This window comes from Urocampus carinirostris, chromosome 3, assembly GCF_059441175.1.
Source record: "Urocampus carinirostris isolate Australia breed hairy pipefish chromosome 3, RoL_Ucar_1.0, whole genome shotgun sequence".
Classification (NCBI taxonomy): Eukaryota; Metazoa; Chordata; class Actinopteri; order Syngnathiformes; family Syngnathidae; genus Urocampus; species Urocampus carinirostris.
In genome coordinates, this window is record NC_142351.1 from 64,053,687 (window position 1) to 64,078,995 (window position 25,309).

A 25,309-nucleotide genomic window follows, 5' to 3' on the forward strand; every position below is an offset into this window, starting at 1 on the left:
TATTGCACGGACTGTTATTTCAGACAATTATCAAACCATCCCCTGGGAGGAACTTCCTGCAACTGAAAATGTGAGCTACATATTACTGTAATTTCGGCCCAACACCTATATGGGGAAAGATTTGTCTCAAAAATATTTACACACGTGTTGGTCAGATCCAAACAATAACATTTGCAATTTACTCAAGACCTAAAAATCATGTCTTAATAAATGCACTCACAAGATGATCAATCACAGAGGTAAATCACATATATGTTTGTAGTTTTGCAAATTACATGATTCACACCGCACCAGACATTGCAAAATTGGCTACCTAAATTACGTAAAAAGTGCTTGAATTTGACCATGAAAAAATTGTACATATCAATTTATGGAATTGAATTTTCTTTATTGTCATTGATATCAACGTTGTGAAAACATTGTATGCAAGGAGAATGAAATGGAAGCCCAGGGTAATAGTGTATTAAAGACTTTATAGAGAAAAAAAAAAAGAAAGAGTGTCGGTATTGAATAAGCAAAAATATTTACAACATAGTGCTTAGAGACTGGCCTGAGTTAAAAAATAGTGCAATGAAAAAGAATATTGCATTGTAACAAACGTGCAATGAAAAAATGTGCAATAACACTTAGCAGCAACAAAAATCCCCAAATAAGTTGTAAGGTATGTTTACAGTTTTTTGCGCTCATTTAGGGTGGTGATGCCCCTGGGGAAGAAGCTGTCTCTGAGCCTGTTTGTCCATGTTTTAATCGCCTTCAAAGTCCCTTAGAGAGCTGCCTATGATCTTTTGGGCTGTTTTGATCACTCTCTGTTGTTATTCCTGTCCGCTGCAATGCTTTGGAGTGTATTTTTACATTTTGTTTTTGCTATAAATATTTCAAAACTTGTCGTGGGCATGGCTGTAGTAGATCAGCTAATTTGCGTGTGTGCTACTTAAGGGTGGGTTGTGGGTATTGCGGGTGCTGGTTCATTTGCATTTTCTGTTCTGTTCTGCTCTGTCCTGTTTTGTTTGATTCGGAGGAAACCTGTGTTTGCACGTTTTGAGTAAAGCCTGTTTTGTGAGTATCCCTAGTCTTAGTTCCTGTTTGCCTGTAAGCCTGTTTTTGTTTTGTTTTGTCCCTGAGTGTTGGACGACTTTTATTTTGCTAAATAAAAGTACTGATCGTCAACGCAAGTGAGTTCTCCCTTCCTGCCTCCTGCCTCCGTTCTGGTCCGGTCTCCTGACAAAACTAACCCTTTCATAAATGTATGATTTTCATTTAAAGCAGAGGATTCAAACTCACGGCCCAGGGTCCATTGTCGGTCTTTAGCAAGATTCTTTGTGGCTCCCACCTTAATTAAGAAAGTTAAAGGATCAGTTTATTATCCAATCACTAAATATTACATTGTAGTTCTCTGTAGTGCAACTACACAGGTGCTAAAATGACAAGGAAGAAATGTGATAATAATCAATTTTTTTTTTTTAAAGTGGGCAGAAGAAATATGCATTTAATAAAATATTTAAGCCTAGGCTTTGTTAAGAGTATCTGAAAACAACATCTCATTTCACGTCGTAGAGTGGGAACGCCATATCCTGGGGGTGTACTGTCCATTTGAACTTCCCTACAGGATGAGCTCATACTAATGATGTCGGAATTAGCTTTCACCTTGTTCCAAGGTATTTAAAGCGCTTTGAAGTAGTAGTAGTTTTAATTAACAAAGTGGTTTGATGTTAAATAGAAATCGACACGTGATTGAGTACTTAATTGTTGGGTTTGGTCTATCCGTTAAACACCCTTTATCCCTGTGTTCATCTAGGGCATTTTCACAAAACCAAACATTGAAGAATTAAAACGCCCAACCGAATGTATTTACAAGAATGTTGGTATGTTTGTGTCGATTGACTGCTTCTCTATAGTATTGCGTTCAGATCAAAGGTAGCGCTTCCTTACTCTTGCTTTGTGCTATGCTGTCTCCACTGTAAACATAATTGAAGACAGGCAGACAAGTAGCTGCCTGATACCTGACACTAACTTGAGAGCACACACTGAGGACTGCTACCTGAGCTCTTTGCAGGAAGAGGAGTCCATTCAGTGGCTTGCCACTCAATCGTCGCCTCAGCCACTTTACCCTTTTACCCGTATCTCTGAACCCCAGAAAATTACTTTCATTGGGTGTAAAGAGTTGATTAGGAGGACTTATAGACCCAAACGCAGAAAATCCAAGGTGCTCAAAACAGGTGGCATTTATTAACAAAATCATCATCAAAGTAACAAACAAACGGTCCAAAACAACAACAAAACTTTCAGAACCGGAAACAAAAACCAAACCTCACAAATCAGGTGACATTGGAAAAGGTGATGGTGATCTTGACGGTGGGAATTGAATTTGGAAAATGAAAATCAGCCGACCATAAAAAGACCCAGGGGGAAGCACCCCTTCAGCTCCCTGCGAGGACAGTACCTGACTGTGAAGAGAGATCCAGGACACTTCAGCTCCCTGCCCCGGGTGCAAGGGCATGACAATTCACAACTCCACTCTACCAACTCAATTCATGTCCCACTAAAGGTATATACAATTTCATTGTGCATCACTCTCCAATCTCCAGTCATAAAGATAGTAGGCTAATATAGATACATATTGTAAATAGTTGCATTCATTATGAGGCTCATATAAGTTTATTTTTTTGCGGTTTCAAACAAATTAGTTCTTTGTGTGAAATATGGCTCTTTCAACATTTTGGTTTGCTGACTCTGTCCTATCCTGTTGTTTTGGCAATTTAGTGATCGCAATACTATTCCTACCTGTTAGGGTATTGATTCTTCTCCCCCCCTTTGCAATTTTTACACCCAACAAAATCAGTAAAGCGACTGCAGGCTGACTGTTTGTGCAAAGCTCAGTGGAAGAAGGCGAGTACCTTCACTTTTCCGGCAACGACAGGTATGGTTTTCGGCTTTTCTATGAAAAGCAAACAAAAGCCTGCTCTCTTTCCAGCCTAACCGCCTCCATCTTTACCCCGTCACTCTCTTCTTTTAGGCATCTCACAGTACAAAAGGGGGAGGAATGAATGCAAGAAAGGTGGGCTTTAGGGGAGGTATGAGGTAAGGGGACATGGGGGGTACTAAACAATAGTGGACCTCCAGAGATGCGATTAGTCACGGTGTTCAGTGAACTCCAAAGTGTTGAACTCATCTCCTCAGCTGGAGGTCTGCAGAATTTGTCTTTGGAATTTCAAAGACTTTTTTTGACACATTGCTCAGTTATTTCATGACCGAGTTGGGCCTGTGCTCAAACTTTTATGTAGATCTCAGCAGCGGGCGTCCACATCAGATTTGTTGTATCGGATTCAGTGTTGGGCATATTACTTTAAAAAAGGACTTAATTATAGCAACCCACTACTTCTTCCAAATAGTAACTTCAGTTGGTAATTATATTACTTTATAGTAAAAGTAACTAGTTACCGGGGAAAGTAACTATTTCCGTACTTTAAAAAAGGTTGTTCTATGTCAAAGAATTTGACATTTTCTATGCATCTTTCAAGCCAGTTGAATAGAAAAGAACAGACTGGTGTTAGAGAAATAACAATCAGCAGTAAACAATGTATGGTAAATTTAATAAATTGGATCCAACCCTCACAACCTGAGACACTGATCAAGTAGACGATGCTTCTCTACTTTAAGTATTTTGTTCACAACATAAGTCAACAGTAAGACAATGTAAAGTGAGTTTCACTCCATAGAATAAATCACAATTTCTAGTCAGACATCTGCTCAAGTAGACATATGCTACTGTATTTCAACTATTTTCACAAAACAAAAGTAACAGTTTAACCAAATAAAGTGTGTTTAACACTGCAGCGTAAACCAAATAAATCAAAAACCTTTACAACCTGAAACACTGGTCAAGTAGAAATAGGCAACTGCACTTCAAATATTATGTTCACAACAAAAGTCAACAGTAAAACTATTTAAAGTGATTATCCAATCCCTCTTTCCATGTGATTTTATGGGCTTAATAACAAAAGAGCTCCATTACCCATAAAACCACATTGTTACTGAGCGTGGGCGTTGTGTCCCCTAATGTTTACAGTTGTGTGTTATGGTTTACTTGCTAGTGACACAAATGTAAACTCCAGGCCACGCCAAAACACCTCATCTTAGTTTACCTGGGGAAGTGATGATTTCCATGACTTTGAAAATGAGTTGTTGGATGTCAAAGAATTTGAATTTGTATGAGCTAATACGAAACATCGTGTTTATCTGTAGGGATGAAAAATCCTACCATTTTCAGGGTACTGGCTTTTTTGGCTCGGCTCACTGAAAAGAGCGGGCTCTTTCAAGTCTTAAATGGCTTTTCAAATTGTTTTTGTTGCTTTAATCCCTACATTACCAGATATTATGTAATGGTAAATGGTCTGCATTTATATAGCGCTTGTCAAGTCAATGAAGACCTCTCAAAATGCTTTACAATAATGTGTTTCACACTTACCCAATCACAAACACACTCACACACCAATAGGGAGTCAGCCATGCAAGGCGCCTACCTGCTAATTGGGGGCGTAATGCACAGAATTATTTAAAAGGGGGAATGTTTATTTTTTTAAACGACAAAGTTGGAGGAAAAAAAGAAACAAAAGTAAAAATACAATAACAAAGAGAGATTTTAAAAAAGAAAAAGAATAAACTTTACATTTTTTTAAATAAACACATTAAAACTGAAAAACACAGGAAATATAATTAAAATATTCATAAATGTAAAAAAAAAAAAAATTTAACCTTTTTCTGCTCAACAAATTTAAAGTCAACAACAAAGAATCTCAAAAAAATACATATTGACCAATCATAAGAGAAAAAAAAGTTTTCCCAGCTTGTGATTTGTGGGGAGCTGGCTCCCTTTGATCACTTACAAGTGCCGGGTTATAGTGAAGTTTTGTTCGCAAACGACCCAAGTTGGGTGCAGCCCTCATTCGCCATTTTTCAGAGCTTTGGTAAATACTATCCAACTACATAGTTGTCGCCATTTTGAATAGTGGCATGATCAAAAAGACGTGACGTAAACAACTTCGAGGAGAGAGGAAAACGGACAGCGCTACTGAAAAGGGCGTCAGGTTTGCCGTCAGGATTCCGCAGCCAACGTAACGCACCGGTTTTATCCCCGAGTAAGGATGGGAAAAAAAATAATCACTGAGATTACCGCATTATTGAGAGATACTCTTTTCATGAGGTCGCCTGAGGGTCCGCTACACTTCGTGTATGCACTTCATACTCAATGCTTATACTTGGTGCTTAATGCGCAGCGTGGAGGCTCAATGTAAATAAAACACTCTGAGAAAGCCACTGCGCCCAAGTGTAGTGGAGGTGCCATTGCACTATATTCTGGGAACGTGAAAAAAAAAGTTCCCCATAGTCAAAGGCGTCGGCGCCCCCCTTGATGGAGCCTCGTGCCCTCCCCCAGGCTGGCTTACCCCACTATTTGAGAACCACTGTACTAAGCTTTTCTCAGTTGTTTTTGCCCCCAAAATTGAAATGATCAACACATGCCTAGAACACCCTCTCGCAGTTTAGTGTGAAAATAACATGTGAAATGATACAGCGTAATCCCTCGCTGTATCCCATTTTACTTATCGTGTTTTTGCTACTTGGCGGATTTCCATCGTGCATTGTGCTTTGAATTCTGATTGGCTAAACCGTGAAAGAGGCTTTCCATCGCCAACAAAGTTGAACCTTTCCAGCCGCCAATCTTGCTCCTTCGTGGCTCCCTAGTGCTTTTTCAGAATTGTTTGAAATGGAGAGATATATGCTTTCTTTAGGACAGAACCAGAAGGTCAATGCAGTTTACCATCGTGACCACGTGATGGCAGCAACGTACCATGTAAAGTATAGTGGATCATGTGCTTAATCCATAGAGTTGTGCAATAAAATGGCAAGATTATTTTTATTTATTTGAATTCTAAATTGAAAGTACCAAAGTGATAAAAATGAGAAAAATATGTGAAAAAAATTTGAAAATGTTATAACTATAACCTTAACCCAGTTGAAAAAAATGTGAAAAAAATACTTGAGCCTGTAAATGTCAGGACCAGAACGGAATCAGGACCAATTGCGTAACGTTTACCACAAGTTTTATTGAAACAAAGAGGAAGGGCTGCGCCCACGATCTGGTGTTTGCTGGACGCGGGAAGGAAATCGTGCTCACACTCGGCTTGTGATCCGAATACAGAAGTGGTGCTTCCGTAGGGAGCGATGGCGATGTCAGGAGAGACGGAAAAACAGGTCGGTAGCCAGGACAGGGAGAGAAAGCGTGGTCGAGGTCGGAAACGGGTCCTAAGCCAGGACGGAAAAGCAGACGTAGTCAGGATCAAAAATTAGTCATAAGCCGGGACGGGAGAGCAGACGTGGTCAGGTCGTAGTCGGAGACAAACTGGAGCAAAAATGGGACAGGCGGGACTGCTGAATATTAGTGCTTAATTGTTTAAAAAAAATTCAACCATTTAGTTTGTTTGTGTTTGGGTCTCTTTGATTTCCAATGTTTCGTTTGAATATTTTCACTCTGATGTGCAAATGATTTCACACATTAGTATCTCCAGAGTATAAAAAAAAAGAAAACGTGACTTATAGCCCTGAAAATCCGGTTTTATGTTTTTAAATCCGAAAAATGTGTCAGTATTTATGAAATGTAATCAAATTGACCTATATTGCTGTCTTGATATTGAAAGCAGGAAAAAAGATGATTTCATTTGTGTAGTTGTAGCACCCCCAGGTGGCCAATTTGTTTCTTTTGATTCGATATAGGAATGTTTTGGTTAAAACTCCCATGAACTAACATTACGAGTATTTTATCATCAATCTTTTTCAAAACAATTTATTGTTTTGTTCAGTTAGAGCACAGGTGTCAAACAGGCGACCCGCGGGCCAGATCAGGCCCGCGAGACAACACTCAGAGAAGCGCAAGAGAAAAATGAGCTGCACGTTGAAATATGTCAACTTGATGTTGCCAAAGCCAGGTGCCTCACAAAGACACTGTACTTATATTTCTCTCTCTCTCTCTCTCTCTCTCTCCCCCTCTTTCTCTCTCTCTTTCTCTCTCTCTCTCTCACAACCCCTTTCTCCCACTCTGTCGCTGTCTCTTTCTCTCTCTGTGTCTTTTAACCTCTTTTGCTCTAATTTCCTTTTCTCTCTTTTCTCTTTCATCTCTTCATACCCTTCGTGCTTTCTTTTCTCTCCTTCTGTCTTTCTATTCCTCTTTGGATTTCTTTCTTCCCCTCCCTTTATTTTCCCCCCTCTCTCATGACTTTTTATCTTTTGTTTCTCACACGCTCTCTCTTTTTCTTTCTTTGTCCCGCCCTCTCTCCTTTTCCCTCCCTATTTCTCTCATTTCTTTATTTCTCTTTTTCTTTCTCTTTAATCTACTAGTCCGGCCCCCGACAGAATGTTTGTTCTATCGTGTGGCCCCCGAGTTAAAATGAGTTTGACACCCCTGAGTTAGAGCAAGTTGGTGTTCCAGCATTCTATTCCACGGTCTCTTTATAACTTCTGTTGTGTTCTGTCCACATGTAGGACTCTTCTTTTGTGTGTCTCTACGTCATGTTTTGTTCTGTTATAACTGGTATGTATTCCTAAAAATCTTGTGTCTTCTAAATTCCTATTTTGTTCAATTAGAGGCAATTCTACAAGGTCTCACTTTCATGTTTTCTTCAGTTAGAGTTAGTTTGTGTTCCAGTATATCCTTAGTGGTCTTTGTTTAATGTTATTTATGTTAAGAGCTAATTAGTGTTCCAATATATCCAGTGTTGTCTTTGTATTAAGTCCCAACATTATGTTCCATGGGCGCAATTTTGGTATCTTTTTTTCTGGTGATGGCGTGTGACCAGATGTTCATCGTTGTCACTTTCATGGTTTGTTCAGTTGGAGAAACTGTTCCAGCGCTATATTTTATGGTCTTTTTGTCATGGCACAACAGTCTCATTTGTGGGCAGAGCAACTCAATTTATTTGTTGTCCACACTTAATGCTTTGTTCAGTTAGAACTAATTGGCATTCCAACATATTTTGCGTGTCCCATTTTAATGTTTTGTTCAGTTATAGGCTGTTTGTCTTCCAACATAGTTTGTTTGATCTTTTTTTGTGTTTTTTGTCCAGTTAGAGCTTGTTGGCATTCTAATATTACCTGAGTTGTCTTGGTATCATGTTTTCTTCAATTACAGCGAGTTTATGTTCCAACAGCATGTGTCATGGTCGTGTAGTCTTGGCACTCTCGTTCTGCTCATATATAGTGTAAGGTTGTTTTTATTTGTCATTCTCTTTCATGTTTTGTTCAGTTAGAGCTGGTTAGTGTTTACATATATCCTGTGTTTTCTTTGTTTCATGTTTTGTTCAGTTAGGCACAGTTAGTGCTCAAACATTACTTTTCACATGGTCTCTTATAATGGCCTTCTCATTATTGTTCTGCCCACATGTGCAAGTGTTTTTATGTAGTTTCATGTTTTGTATAGTTAGAACTGGTGGGTATTCCAACATATTCTGTGTTGTCTTACGTTTGAGATTTGTTCTGTTAGAAGTAGTTAAAGTTGGACATACCCTGCGTTGTCTCTTTAGTTTTGTTCAGTGTGAGCTAGTTCCTGTTCCAACATAAGGTGAGAGGAGAGAGAGTGGGAAAGGTGAGATGGCACAACATTCATTTGGACAGGTAACTTAAAATTAGTTTTACCTGGTTATATCAGTATCAGAAATTATTTTCCCCTCATTTTATTAACACTCCACTTATTGAAACATGAATATTTTGTTTGTTTGTTTGTTTGTACATGATTCAATTGTTTGTTTGTACATGATTCAAATTGAATCTTTTCTTCCGGCGCCGTCACGAATGGCAGCCACTCCAGCAGCTCCCGTGTTATTTTGTTCTCAGCTCAGGGATGCTGCTGGAAATGTGAATTTCCCTTCGGGGATGAACAAAGTATCTATCTATCTATCTATCTATCTATATTGTCTGGTTTCTTACTTTCATGTTATGTTTATTTTGATCTAGCTAATCTTTCAACATTATGGAGCAGGGATGTATATTCAAGCCTGTGGAAGCATAGCTTTGATGTCTTGGAATTCTGAAGATCCCTGTGTTGTTGTTGTGTTTACTACACGATACAGGACAATCGCTTTTCAGTAAACAAATTATTTTTCAAAACGTGTTTTAGTTTCTGCATTTATGGGATCTTCTTCTCCAGGTCATGACAATTTTTGAGGTTTTTTTTCCCCCTTCTAGAACATGGGTGTCAAACATGCGGCCAGCCAGCCACAGCAGGCCATGGGTTTTTATTCAGCACGCAAGACGACAAAGAGAGAAGCACATGAGAAAAATGAGCTGCAGTTGATGTCATGAAAGCCGGGCGACACTCACAAAGACACTCCAGCTGTACAGTATTGTCTGTCTCTCTTTTATCTCTCTCTCTTTATCTGTCTCTCTCTCTCAATAAGTGTCTCTCTTTTTCTCTGCCTCTATTTCTCTGTTTTTTTGCACCCTCTCTCCCTCTTGTTTTTCTTTTTATCTTATTTGTCTCTCTTTCTCCTCTCTTTTAGTTTCCTTCTGTCATTTTTTCCCCTTTTGCTCTCTTTGTCCCTTTTTGTCTCTCTATTTGTCTCTCCTTTTCTCTCTCTTTTCTGTCCTCTTTCTGAAATGAAATGATCTGCATTTTATATAGCGCTTTTCAAGTCAGTGACTTCCCAAAGCGCTTTACAATGTGCTCCACATTTCCCAATAGCGGCCTTGCAGCCATGTAAGGCCACTAACCTGCTTATTGGGGGTATTAGGGGTTCAGTGTCTGACTCAAGGACACTTCGACATGTAACACGGACGAGCCGGGATTCGAACTGGGATCCCTTGATCCCAAGACGAGCGCTCTACCTCCTGAGCTACTGAGTCTCTCTTTCTCTCTCTTCCTTTCTCCCTCTTTTTTCTTTGTTTTTCTTCTTTGTCTCTTTCTTTTTCTCTGTCTTTCCCCTCCATTTCTAACTTTTCTCATTTCTTTCTCTCTTTGTCTCTCAATTTTCTCTCTTTCTCTTTATGTCTCTCTCTTTGTCTTATTTTCCTTTCTTTATTCATCTCTCTTTCTTCCCCTCTTTCTCTCCTTGTTTCTCTCGTTTCTGTCCTTCTGTCCCTCTCTTTTTCTCTTCTCCCTATCTCTTTCTCTCACTCTCTCTCATCTCTTTCTCTCTCTCTTTCTTTCCTTATCTCCCTCTCACTCTTTCTGTAAATTTGCCTCTCTGTCTTTCATCCTTTTTATCTTTTGTTCTCTTGATTTCTTTCTTTTTCTTTTCACCTTTATCTCTTACTCTCCCCTTTTCGCTCTCTCTATCTTTCACTTGCTCGTTGTCCCTCTCTTCCTTTCTCTCTTTTTCTCTTTTAGCCCCTCTCTTTCTTTCTCTTTAATTTACTAGTCTGGCCCGCATAAGTCTTTTTTCTACCATGTGCCCCCCAAGCTCAAATGATTTTGACACCCCTGCTCTAGAAGGTTATGCAAAGATAGAAGCTGCCTCAATACTTTAGCCCTCGGGTGTTCTTTTTGTATGTTTGGCAAATGTTAACTTGTATCTATTTGTCTCAGATTGAGCCGACCATTTTTCTACAGATCAAACAAAGTCCTGTTTACGGAGTGGCGTGCGCCGCTTGCGTTTCCTGGGCCACTTTTGCAAGATGCTATCAGCAATGTCAAAGCTGAGGAAGACAGATGAGGAATGTTAAGAGTGACTCCATGTTGTCTCCAAGTTGTCTCCATTGAACGCAAGCCATGCAGGACAAGCAAGGCCTCTAGGGAAAGAGAACACAAAAGGCCTCACATTAACATTAGACACAGAAAATTCCAATCCTCTGACTAATGTACAAGTTATGAAACTGAGAACACACACACGCACTCGTGCACAAAAGGAAGACTGATAACGCTTCCTTTATTAAACCAAGAATTAAATTGTACATCAACTTGGGAAAGGATTGTTTGGGTTTCGGATGAGACAGAGACGTGATGAAATGTTGACATCTAGTGGCAAAAACATGGAATAGCGTCACTCTGCTAAACTCAGTGGAGAATGTAGAGTGACGTAAATGGCTGAAACTTAAATATACAGTAGCTCCATCAGAGCCAGCCCAAAGCATAAGCGAGCTAAAAGGTTGCTAAGGGCGCCGCGACCAGTAATGGGCCCCCTAGAGCGGTTAACTTTTTTGATGCCAACTGCGTTCCTTATTCACTTCTTGTGTCTACAAACAAAAACTTCAAAATAAATACACAAAACATACTACAAAAAGACAATATAATGAAATATAGTGCTTATTAAAACAGGAACCACATAGATTATTTTGCTTTCCTTCTGAAAAAACAAAACAAAAACAGTATGGAAACACTGCACTGATCCTGGATTGGATCCCTTAACCTCCAGTTTCATAGGGGCACCTCTCCCTGTTGTGTGTCTTGGGTAAATACAGCCTGGTGCTGCCCATCCCTCTCCAGGCCAACAACGGTTCCCACCTGGCCTCGGAACCAAGGACCTTTTGCGTGTCATGCAAATGTACTAAGTACTGCACTAGTACAGTAGTACAATGATGTAAAATACAGAAATACTACCCCAGAAATGCTTCAAAAATACAACTAATGTAATGTTACAAAAATACTAATGAAATAAGACAACAACATAAGAATCCCCTTTGGAAATACATCAAAAATATAAAAAAGCCACTATATAATACTATAATACAAAACACTCGTAGAGAAATATGACTACAGAAATACAAATACAAAAGTATTACGAGAAAAATACAGCAATCTTATAATAAAAAAAACTACACAACAATACAACTACTGTAATATTACAAAAATACTTGGTTTCCATTTATGAAATTATCACTCTGATGGTGGCTTTTTTGTTTTCGTTTAGTTTTTTTTTTTCTTTTTTGCTGACCCCCCAAAATTACTGTAATCAAAGATAGGTCACTTGGGAAAAACGGATCCAATGTCTGGCTTTTTTTTTATTATCTTACAGTAGAAAAGAGATGATTTATGTGCAATCCTTGCAGGACTTTGTGTGTTATTGCGATAAGCCATGCGAGCCGATGTACTTTATGGGTGTTTATTGAGAGCACAGATTATAAAGTCGCCTGCTGACGGTCCCAACTATCTTCCGTGGGAATTTCGAGTCTCCACAGTTCCCAATCCCGTTTCTTATCTCCAACTTTGTCGTGTTCGTTTTGTACGTCTACCTCTCGCACAAGATCACCTATGGCATTAACCTTTCTGATTTTATCCATTATCTTTTTCTTGGTTTCTACGTCAATCAAAATACACAATTCACAAAAGCAACAATTAATCGATATATATTGAACTTATCTATTACAGGGAGTTTTGTGGGAGGGAGTTCAGTGCTTCTCAATTATTTTCTGTCACACCCGCTCTCGAAGGAACAAATCCTCTCACACCCGCCCCCCAGATCGATCTTTTAATTTTTTATAGGGATCATATAATATTGGTGGTAATAATTTACCTCCGTCCATGCCAAATCTACACTTATCGGCACATTTTTGCTGAAAAAAAAAACCCTCAAATGTCTTATCGCCGTGATTGGGTTGTAATGTCTTTGAATGGCATCTTAATTTATTTGGCCTTGTGCTGTTGGCCTGCCACATTTTTAACATAGCAAGCCCACAGGTCTTTGCTCGTACTCTTCGTCAAGCTTCTTCGTTTTAGCTTTTGGGAAAAGACTTTTGTTTGTTTGTTTACCCAATCTCTCTCTGCCTGTCTCCGCATCTGTGTTAAATATTTTTTTTATGGGGTCACTTCGTGTCTATACTTCACACTCAATGCTTATTCTATGTGCTTAATGGACCGTTTGGAGGCTAAATGTAAACAAAACACTCTGCCAAAGAGAAGGCCACTGTGCCCTAGTGTAATAGGGGGCAATTGCACTTTATTTTGGAAAAGTTTAAAAAAAGAAAGTTCCCCAAAGTTACGCCCGCACCTCCCCTTAACGGAACCTCACACACCCTCAGGGGATCCGCCCCAGAGAACCACTGAACTAACAGTATATCAGCGGCTTCATGATGCCATGACGGAAACCAATAGACGACCAGCATCTTATATGACATCAACCAATAGAAGACTGACATGTAAGGCACATAATTTGCCCAGCCATACACAAGAACCCGTAATTTAATTTTGTGCGTTTTTTGGCATGCAAATTGCTGAAAATAAGGGGTAAAAAATATAATATCACCAGGGGCCTGCAGCCAAGAGGTTAACGTGAGTGGCTGGAGGAGGAAACCCTGGAAAAATAGTGAAGGTGTCTGAATTATGAAACTTGGTGATGTTCGCTTGCATGACCAGTTATGGAAGGCAAGTGACACGGAAGGACACAGAAGAAGCAGTAAGAATAGTGGCAAGCCATGACTGGCAACCAAGTAGCTGACATTAGTGGCTAGAAAAGGAAACTGGAAAAGTGTGGAAAAGGCCTGAGTTATAAGACTCAGCGACTCATCACTAGGGGTTAAATAAAACCTCTGTGAACAAATTTAGAAAATTATATAATAGAATGTATTCATACAATTTGAATATTTTTTTAATACTTTAACCTATTTTATTCCAAATTACTTAGTTAATTTAAAGTATTCTAATTGTTTCCAGTGAATAAGAGAAAATAACACTTAAAGGGACATTTGTCGTGTCCAGCATGGTCGCTGCGGCGACCGGCTGGCCCCGCCCCCTGGGTACCGGCTGTAGTAGATCAGCTAATTTGCATGTGTGCTACTTAAGGGTGGGTTGTGGGTATGAAAATGAAATGAAATGAAATGATCTGCATTTATATATCGCTTTTCAAGTCAATGACGCTTTACATTGTGCTTCACATTTCCCAATAGCGGCCGTGATCTGTGCAGCCATGTAAGGCGCTGACCTGCTTATTGGGGGTATTGGGGGTTCAGTGTCTTACCCAAGGACAATTCGGCATGTAACACGGAAAAGCCGGGATTCGAACAGGGATCCCTTAATCCTAAAACTATCGCTCTACCTCCTGAGCTACTGCCGTGGTATTGCGGGTGCTGGTTCATTGCATTTTCCGTTCTGTTTTGCTCTTTCTTGTTTTGTTTGAGTCGGAGGAAACCTGTACTTGCCCGTTCTGAGTGTAAGCCTGTTTTTGTTTTGTTTTGTCCGTGAGTGTTGGACGACTTTTATTTTGCTAAATAAAAGTACTGATCGTCAACGCGAACGAGTTCATCCTTCCTGCTTCCTGCCCCCCGTTCTGGTTCGGTCTCCTGACAGAATGAACCAGCCAAGATTTGAACTCAGCGGACAATCCCATCCGACTCCCGTGCCTACCAGTCCGACTCCCGTGCCTGCCAGTCCGACTCCCGTGCCTGCCAGTCCGACTCCCATGCCTGCCAGTCCTACTCCCTTGCCTGCCAGTCTGACTCCCTTGCCTGCCAGTTTGACTCTCCTGCCTGCCTGTTCGACTCTCCTGCCTGCCTGTTCGACTCTCCTGCCTGCCTGTTCAGCTCTCCTGCCTGCCTGTTCGACTCTCCTGCCTGCCTGTTCGACTCCCCTGCCTGCCTGTTCGACTCCCTTGCCTGCTTGTTCGACTCCCCTGCCTGCCTGTTCGACTCCCCTGCTTGCCTGTTCGACTCCCCTGCCTGCCAGTCCGACTCCCCTGCCTGCCAGTCCGACTCCCCTGCCTGCCAGTCTGACTCCCCTGCCTGCCAGTCCGACTCCCCGGCCTGCCAGTCCGACTCCCCGGTCTGCCAGTCCGACTCCCTTGCTTGCCAGTCCGACTCCCTTGCTTGCCAGTCCGATCCCTTGTTTACCTGTCTGATTCGCAACATCTCCAGGTCTAAAACCAACATGAGGGCAAGGAAAAACTCTAACACCTCAAGATGAGGACAATGAAGAAACCTAGAGAAGGGACCGCACATAACAAGTTTCATAACAAGTATATGTGGCGAGGGTTAACCAGTTGAACAACTTTTTCAACAGGTTTAACCACTCGTTCTCACCCCCAGAGTACTGACGCTGTCCCTGCCCCTCTGGACACCAGCATGGAGGAGGACATCCCCCCACTCAAGATCACTACAGCCCAGATGTGTGGAGGGATGAGGAGGCTGCGAACCAGCAAAGCAGCTGGTCCAGATGGAATATTCCCCCGACTGCCGAAGGCCTGTGCGTTGGAGCTGGGAGACCATTTACAGTGCATCCAAAACCTGAGCCTGGAACAGAGGAGGGTCCCCCAGCTGTGGAAAACATCCTGCATCATCCCAGTCCCAAAGAAACCAAGACCTGAGGAATTCAACGACTTCAGGCCGTTCGCCCTGACATCACATGTGATGAAGACCATGGAGCGGTTGCTGCCACACCACCTGATGCCACAGGTCCGTCACGCCATCGACCATCTGCAGTTTGCCAGGAGAAGGTGGTAGTGGAGGATGCTAAAGTCTACATGCTACACCGATCCCTCTCTCACCTGGACAGGGGCAAGGGTGCTGTGAGGATTACATTTTTTGGACTTTTCCAGTGCCTTAAACATCATACAGCCTCTACTACTAAATGGTAAACTAACAGAGATGGGAGTAACCTCACACCTTGTAGCATGGATTACGGACTACCTGACAGGCAGACACCAGTATGTGAAACAGGGGGGCTGTACATCGGACACTGTGGTCAGTAGCACGGGATCACCGCAGGGGACCGTGCTCTCTCCGTTCCTATTCACCCTGCATCAGTGTTCTCGTTTGCCCGCATCCCTGCGTCCTAGACGCATCATTTTTGCTGGGGACGCATAGTGTCAAATCAACGTGCGTCCCCGGGATGCAACTTTTTTGACACAAAATTGTCATTATTACCCGATTACTTCTTTTTTTTTTTTAACAAAGATTTACCGCACTCCAAACTTTTCGTCAGGCAGATCCGCCATTGTTGTTTTGGTCTCGCGGTTCGAGTTTTCGTCTGCACGCCGATCTCGGCAAACGAGATGTCGTTGCTTCGAGATTACGTCATTGTTGTGGTGGTTGTCGGTGAGGGAAGGCTAAGTATGCATACCTGTCAACCTGTACGTTTTTGCCGTACGAAGTACAATTATTATGCATTTTAAGAAGTGTACGACGTACAAGAAAAACGTAAATTTGTCAATCATGGGTACTATCCGACTATCAAGAAAACGGCAAATCAATCAGGTCAAACTAGTTCGAGTTGTGTAGTGAAAGTCCGACTCTTTTTAGAGAACCGGCTTTTTCGCCTCAACTCATCAAAGAGAGACGGTTCTCAAGCGGCTCACTTGCTTTGATGCATTATATTACGAATTATTATGTTGTATAAAGAAGTTAAGAAAAAAAGGAAGTATAAAAGGAGAAAATGAAAAAAAAAAAAACAGGTTTGAGGTTATCCCTTTAATCAGTATACTGTATTACCAACAATAATTTAATGCAGAAAATGAATTAATAATTTGAATAAGAAAATGTATTATTCTACTTAATTATATTTGCATGTATTTTTTCTTTCTGAAGTGAACGTCCAAGCTACTTCATTTTTAAACTTTTTTTTATAATAAACCTCATTCATGTCGAGCAACTCAGTGTCTCACAACAAAATGTTCATTAACAATATATATGATATAAGGAAACACATGTGCCATATTACATATTAAACTACATAAATAAACACGTTTGAAAAAAAAATATGGTGTAAGATTTTTTTGTATTTTGTAAGGGAAAATACGACAGTTTGTAAGGGCATGGAGCCGGGGAGGTTGACAGGTATGAGTATGCCTCCAAAAAAACAGTTAGTATTAGGTGAAAATCAACACAAAATTGGTAATTTCTTCAGTGTTAGTAATAAGTCGAAACATAATGCAGAGAGTGATAACAACGGCAATAACTCTGGCATGAAAAAAAACGGCGGAGAAATTCTTCGAAAGATTGCGGAGACAAGGAAAACACATGTGTTGAAGCGAACGATTCGACAAAAGAAAATAAACAAAAGAATATAGATTAGTATAATTATTTCAGCAATATTATTTTGTATAATGTGAAATATTATTGTGAACTGAAAAATCTTGAAGTGATAACTGATTTGTATTACCAATAAACTGTGATGATTAAAACTGAATGAATATATAGATTTATATTATATATTTGTCGCCGATTTACAATTTCAACCCCGATTACACTAAATTTTGGGGAGCCATAGATCTCTGTTGGGACCCATAAATTTTTGAGCATGCGAGTCCCCAGGACCCATCACTTTTCAGAGGTCAAAAGAACACTGATGTAAGAATACATGATTGTCATCTCTGCCACAAACAGGCAGATTAAGGAAGAATATTGTGGCAAGCTGGCGCTTTTGTCTGGAGGCCAACCTCAAGTTTTGCATAGACGCTGCCGATACCTCGGGACGATAGTTCAGCCTCGGTCGGAAAGGTCGGAGTCTACACTTAATCTGGTTGACAAAGCAACAAAGTCTGTGGGGGAATTCCCAGCTAGCTGCATGCATACAGGTGATTTGCTTATGCTCGGTAGGTTGGAATATAACTGTAAACCAGTGACACCTGGACGCAAACACACCAGCAAGGCGATGATCAAACAAAGGTGATAATCTTGACTTGTTTTCACCTGCCAAATTGAGACGGTTAACCTTGAAGCTTTTGAATTTGCTAGGCAAGTTATAAAATCTATCGGACTCATAGCAATAGCATTAAATGCTCAGTCGAGTGCAAAAAATACATTACTCAACAGGAGGTCTTAAACATTTTAGTTATAATCTTTCACAAGATATATGTTATACTTGTTCCTGTGGTATCATGATAAAAAAAAAAAATCATAATTAAAACCAAAAACCCTATCTTATATGTCTAGTAGGTAACTTTCACGTGGGGTACTTAGTTTGTGGTGTCCTTGAAAAGTTAAAATTAAATATTTTCCTCGTTAAATACGTGTTCACAATGCCCAACTCAGTTCAAAGAGCCTTTACCCCCAAAAAAATCACTGCGCCTATAGCTTTTATCGTGCTTTTATCATCGGTGTTCCGGCCACGGAACGTATTACATGCTCGCGGTTTTCTTTTATTCTAGGATGAAAATGGTGAAAGTAAGAAAAGGACGTAAGAAAACAGCTACTGTTGTCAGGCTGTCCAGCTCTGTGCCCACAACAGAGCTTGCTTTCTTCACCAGTTTATTGAGACGAGAGGCATCTTCTTCTTGACGCTGCCTCCCCAACACGCTGCCGCATAGAAGAGGGCGCTTGCCACAACAGTCTCATAGAATCTTTTCAGGAGCTTTTTGCAAATGTTGAAGGACGCCAGCCTTCTAAGAAAGTAAATTTGGCTTTGACCTTTCCTACATAGAGCTTCTGTGTTGGCAGTCCAGTCCAGTTTATTGTCCAGCTGCACACCCAGGTATTTGTAGGTCTGGACAAAGTCTACACATTCTCCTTTGATGTTTACAGGAACCGGGTGAGTTCTAGTTCTCCTGAAGTCCACCACCATCTCCCTGGCCTTGGTGGTGTTCAGGTGCAGGTGGTTTGCATCGCTCCATTAAACAAAGTCCTGAATCAATTTCCTGTACTCCTCCTCCTGCCCACTTTTGATACATCCCACGATAGCAGTGTGTATCGCAGCTGCATGAGTGCAGTTTTGATTTGGGACGAAACTACAGAAAAGAACTGCCAGGCCTGACAAAACTGCGCTCTGATCATAAATGCGATTGGGGATTTTTGATTGCAAAATATTTTTAACCAGTAAAAGCACTGAGGCCAGGAACTACAAAGTGCAATGTCGGATAAAATATTAGAAAAAATAACTAAAATGAGTCAGTTTTACACATTTTATGATTACACGCCAATGTAATTATTACTGACAAAGTATTGATGTAAGTAATGATTGGACGATGAAGTCAAGCTCTAGTCTCTCCGACAGTAATTTTTGGAGTTATGTTTACCAAGGCTGTATATTGTTGTGGTAATTGACTGTAGATGTCCCACACTCGCGGCTTTGGGGCAGATTGCGGCTCGCAGGATGATGGTTTGAGGCCCTCGCCTTAATATGAAAGTTAAATTGACAGTGTGTATTATTTTCCCACTTGATGTCGCTGTGTTCTGTCGTGCCACCGAAAATGTATTTAAAGTGATCAAAATGCACCTTTCTACCTTTGAAAAGAAGACAAAATGGAAAAGAAAAAAGATAAGAAAAACAGAATAAAGAAAAGAGAAGAATAAAAAATAACACAAAAATTAAACTAAAAAAAGCAAAAGAAAAATGAAAAAAAAATAAAAAGGGAAAAATAAAAAAAATGTAAAAAAGAAGAATATTGTTATTTTTCATTTCATTTAATGTATTTTTTTCTCTTTAATTCCTTTTCTTCTTTCATTTTTTCCTTTATTTTTCTCGATGTCCTTTTTCAGCTTTCTCATCTCATACATTTCTTTTTATTTGCCCTCTTTTTATTTTTGTTTTCCCTATTTGTATTCCTTTGAAAAAACATGTTCCCTTCTTTTTGTCTTTGTTTGAGAAAGGCTGGGTAAAAATTGGATGAAAAGTGTAATTCAGTCTCAGTTTCTGTCTGTAGTCTTCCTTGGACTCATTTTTGGTTGCACTACACATTACAGCGACATCTAGTGGGCAAATATAAAACACAATCCCTTTAAGAACAGCAGAATGTTTTTATCAGCGCCTTTTTGTGGAAAACCCATTTGGCCCAACCTCACCCAGATCCTAGCTTCAGCGGCCCCTGACTCAATTGAGTTTCAAATCCCCGATTTAGAATAGAATAAACTTTTATTGTCATTTTTTGTAACCATGCACACAGAACAAAATGTCGATACACCTGACCCGTACAGTTAAACTGTAGCGAGACGATTTTAGACCCATCTGCTGGTTTGGGAGTCATTAGGTGACCAAACCCCCCAATTCCAACCCTTAATGCCGAGCGCCAAGCAGGGAGGAAATGAGTAGCAATGTTGTAAGTCTTAGGTATGACTCGGCTGAGTCTTGAACCAGCGACCTCCCAGTCTCGGAGCGGGCGCCCTACCATCTAGGCTACCGAGCTGGTCACCTGGACAAACATTCAACATTATGAGAAGAGCACTATAGAGAGTGTCACCGTATGAGACATTTGGCAGGAGGCGCTTGATGCTTTTTGAACCCACAAAGATCACATGTCATCTCCAAGTCACTAAAAGGGCCTGAACTATTCACTAGGGGGTTATAGTAATGATTTCATTGTTGTCAATGAAAAGCCTCAGCTTCAGGCAAAACTGTACAGGTTACAATATAAACGTGATGCCGCATCTTGTTTTTATCCGTCTCAAACAACACGATTAAAGATCAGCATTGTTTACCTTTAACTAATTAACCTCACTTCACGTTAATTGTAAAATAGGCTGGCTTTGTTATTGCTACTAGCTTTTATTAATTTAAACTTAGCTTAAAGCTCTGAGATAGCCTAACTAGATATTTTTTGCTCAAGCAGAGTTAATAATATACTGTGCTTTTGTAAATATATGTTCATATACACGTACAAGATTGATGTCATTGATCTGACACATCATTGGGATTAAGCCATTATGTGGACCAGCTGCAGATGAAGCGAATTTAAGCTTCAAAAGGCAACGTCACTATGACTAGTGTCTTTTGGACAGCTTGCCACAATATTCTTCCTTGAATCTGCCTGTTTGTGGCAGAGATGACAATCGTGTATTCTTACATCAGTGTTCATTTTACCTCTGAAACAGCTAACAATCACGTATGATTGCAACGTACAAAAATTAGCGCATAACAGGCCACTGAACTCCCAGTAAACAAAGTGACGTGGTGTACATCCTAGTCAAGAGCTAACATTAGCTAACGTCAGCCTAACGTCAGATATGTTAATGGTATGAATAACTTTATATTTTGCAAAGTGACAATATGTTGCCTCAAAAACCTTCTTGACTTTCCATAGAACAGATGTAAACATCCTTATTGACGTTGTTCACGTTGAGTTGGTGCTGTGGTCGACGCACTTTAAATATGGCTTGGAAAAGGTTAAAAAAATACACCCCATCGTCCAACCTCTCAGGATACTTAGTATCAGATTTGCATGTACCCTATGCACACAGTTTGACCATTTTTGAGTTTAAAATGTAAGAAAAAACAAACACAAAAACTGGTAGACTGCAATGTATTTCAATGGACATTCCAGCATTGGCTTGTCTACAATATGTCTATTGGCTTGGCTACGTGCAACGTGATAGGCTCATAGCGTTTGAGGTTGATTCTTAGCCGTTGGTCAATTGTGAACAAAAATGAAATACAATTACACACATATAGTGATTGGATTTTGCGTGTTTTTTCTCTCTAAATCCAGCATGCAGTTAAAAAAAAACGAGAGAAAGAAATTATTATTGTAGCAGTCTTGGGCAGCGGATTTGATCAGTTATCTGTATCTGTTGGGGGGGAAGTCATTCCTAATTTATTTGACAATTTTTCCCCCAAGGTCAAACTGCTATTGTGATTTATTTTCGCTACTTGTAATTCATTTGTCCTTTTTTTTTGCCTTGTTTAGCCTTCATTTTACTCCAAATGGTCTTTTTCTTCGGCCAGATAATGAAACGTTCGACTCCCAATTGAAAGAGTCCAGGTGGACTCTGGACTTCAGCGGCTCTAACAGTCATTTAGTGGGTTTTTCCAGGTACAGTATGTTTTGTCACTCTTATACTGTTTTCTTTCTTTAGGACCAAGAGCTAAAAAGGAAAACACCACAAAAGCGAATGGATTACTCTGTTTGACATATACGTACAGAAGTAAACAGAAATTTGAGTAGATTCTTGCCCAAGGACATTTCAGCATTCAACTCAGAGGAGCCAGGTAACAAACCCGCGTCCTCTTTGGTCCCAAGATGACCACCCTATCTATTGAGCCACGCTCACACAAAATTCTAAAATGTAAGCAGATTTGGGAAATGTCTTGGTGAAAACCCATCCATTTTTTTAGTTTGGGGTTCTAATTAGAAAATTCGGGATTCTGGACTTGTCACTTGACATTTACCATATTTTGTTATGTATAACGTGTACCTATAAATTTTTCCTTTATAAAATTATGAAAAGGTACAAAATTATTAATTATAATTCAACTAAATTTTTGTTACTTTACAAATTGTTCTTATTTGCATTTTAGGTTCAAACTAAATGAGAAAAAATATATATATTTTACTGTTTCCCTCTCTACCTAATCACGTAAGCCATTTAGCAGCAAGCAGTCTCGAGCCTCTATTATTTTTGTAAGCTGTTCCTGCTTTGTCCTACAGCCTCACTTGCCTTCCACAGCTCATCATGCGAGTGAACATTGCTAAGTCCAATATTTCAGGCAACGGGCCCTTCTTTCCACTGGTTTCTTACCTAGCCACTCATGTGAATCACTTGGCTACAGGCTATTGCTTGCCTTCAGCCGCTATTGATATTGTTGGCATCTTTGTTAAAATAAATAGTGCTTTGTTCTTTAGTGTCACTCACCTTCCACAGCTGGTAATGCAAGATAATGTCACCAAGTTCTGTGATTCGGGAATCTTCCACATTTCCCAATTACTTCCTTCTCTAGTCACGCATGCTAGTCACTTGGCTGAATGAAGCCAGCAACTATTGTTTTTGTTATCCTCCCCTGGTGTGTATTATTTTCCCACTTGATGTCGCTGTGTTCTGTCGTGCCACCGAAAATGTATTTAAAGTGATCAAAATGCACCTTTCTACCTTTGAAAAGAAGACAAAATGGAAAAGAAAAAAGATAAGAAAAACAGAATAAAGAAAAGAGAAGAATAAAAGGCTGCTCTTGCAAGCGAAAATTGCTGAGTTCTGTGATTAATATATCAGTGGTTCCACTGTTTCCTTCTCTAGGCACTTATTTTAGACACTATCCTGCAGGATATGGCTAGCAACTATTACTATTGTTAGTTGCCCCTGATTTGTCCTTTGGTGTTTTTTCCAAGGCTGCTCTTGCAAGCGATTGTCACTGAGTTCCTTGATTCAGACATCTGGTTGTTGTCCTCTTCCGCTGTTTTATTCCCCAGCCACTCATGTGAGCCACCTAGCTATAGGCTATGGATTGCAGCTAGCCACCATTGTTATTGTTGGCTGCCCCTGCTTTGTCTTTCAGTGTTACTTTAGTGGCTGCTCATGCACGCGAACGTCACTGGTTATGTGATTAAGACATCTGTCGGCTGTCATCTTCCACTGTTTCCTTCTCTAGCAACTCACGTGAGCGTCTTAGCTGCCTTCTATAACTTGCCGCTACAGTCAAATTCTTGAATTCAGATTTGTTCCATCAATTGATTGTTGCTTATGCACTTTATTCCCTTGTTTTGTTTTGATGTTAAAGTCTAATTTATCATCCATCCATCCATCCATTATCTTCGTCGGGTCGCGGGGGCAGCAGCCTTAAAAGGGAATCCCAGATGTCCCTATCCCCAGCCACCTCCTCCAGCTCATCCGACAGGATCCCGAGGCGTTCCCAAGCCAGCCGAGGGACATAGTCTTTCCAGCGTGTCCTGGGTCGCGCCGGGGCCTCCTGCCGGTGGGACATGCCCGGCAAACCTCCCAAGGGAGGCGTCCAAGAGGCATCCTTATCAGATGCCCGAGCCACCTCAACTGGCTCCTCTCATTGCAGAGTAGCAGTGACTCTACACAGAGTCCCTCCCGGATGACTGAGCTTCTCACCTTATCTCTAAGGGAAAACCCAGACACCCTACGGAGGAAACTCATTTCGGCCACTTTTATCCGGGATCCTGTTCTTTCGGTCATAACCCAAAGTTCATGACCATGGGTGAGGGTAGGAACGTAGATCGACCGGTAGATCGAGAGCTTTGCCTTTCGGCTTAGCTCCCTCTTCACCACGACGGACCGGTACAGGGTCCGAATGACGGCAGACGCTGCACAGACCTGTCTGTCGATCTTCTGTACCATCCTACCCTCATTCGTGAACAAGACCCCAAGATACTTGAACTCCTCCACTCGGAGCAAGATCTCATCCCCAACCCGGAGGGAGCATGCCGCCCTTTTCCGACTGAGTACCGTGGTCTCGGAATTGGAGGTGTTGATTCTCGTCCCGGCCGCTTCACACTCGGCTGCGAATCGCTCCAGCAAGAGCTGAAGATCATGGCCTGGGGTAGCCAACAGCACCACGTCATCTGCAAAAAACAGTGACGCAATGCTGAGGCCCCCAAACCGGACTCCATCCCCACCAATTGATCATATATTGTTTAAAAGCCAGTGGACTAGGATTTATGTTGTGGTCCAATAAAAATCAATGTCAATAGGTTGTATCTGAAATAGAATGGAATTGCCTTTATTTTCAATGATTATACGGAGTGTACTTTGTATACGAGGTGATTAGACGTTGCACTCCAGGATGAACATGTAATAAAAGACTTGAAGAATAAGATTTGAAAAAAATATATATTAGCATAGATAGGCTATGTTTACAAGGCAGCCTTAATCAGTCAAACCCCTCCCATTTGTCCACCCAACTGGATAAACTCAACAAGTAGGACGTGACCACTAGAGCTTTAAGAGAGGTGAGGCGACATCTAGGTAACTATTTGGATTGACGAGAAAAGCACATCATTTAAGGAACCTAAACGCCTTCAAATGGTAACATTTCTTATTCGATTTTATTGTCATTTTTAATAGAGACATTGAAAAACAAAAAAAATCATAATGAAATTGTGGGGGGGCGTTGGGCTGTGGCGCTGAAAGAAAACACTGTGAGCTGTATCATAAATATACTTTTACTCAATTATTTTGTAATTCATGTTTTTTGGCAACACAACTTGCTAATCTGAAAGAAAATATGTTGTTAGTTATATTATGTGATTATACTGTAAGAAGTGTGGACTGCAGTAACTGTACGTCGCCTGTTTGGTGCAGCAATAAACATGGGTAAATTTGATAGTCAAATTTGTAATAAATACAGTGACATTGCTACAGGCTGGCAAAAGCAAATAACACCATGGACCATGTAAATGAGATGCACGGCAACTACCAGCAAATAAAGAATGCATTTTGTTATGTAATGGGATAAAGACACATATTCACGTTTTTCAACTTTCTTATTTTCGGGATTTCAGGATATATTTGGTACGAATTCCATTAATGTAAAAAATATACTTGAAAATGAGATATGGTTTTTTTCACTTGCTGTAAGTGTGGTCGAAAATTAGTGGGGAAAAAATAAAAATACCAATGGCATCATGTCACAAACATGTTTCATGAGAAATACCTGGAATATGACATTATTTGAAAACCATTTGTATTCTTAATTATTTCAAAGAATATCAACTCATGAGGTCATTGTTTAGCC

The 25,309-nt window shown here is 40.4% G+C and overlaps 1 long non-coding RNA gene across 3 annotated transcripts in view; it reads right to left on the minus strand.

Annotated features, from left to right (window-relative positions):
• Nucleotides 1-5,786: 5,786 nt before the first annotated feature.
• Nucleotides 5,787-25,309, minus strand: part of LOC148370437 (uncharacterized) — a 75,541-nt gene continuing 56,018 nt past the window's right edge. For all 3 annotated transcript variants that reach the window (XR_015850136.1, XR_015850135.1, XR_015850138.1), the window contains 2 exons: nt 10,616-10,773; nt 5,787-6,300 (listed from right to left, as the gene is read on the minus strand). This is a non-coding gene — a long non-coding RNA (uncharacterized LOC148370437). The remainder of the gene's footprint in view (nt 6,301-10,615; nt 10,774-25,309) is intronic.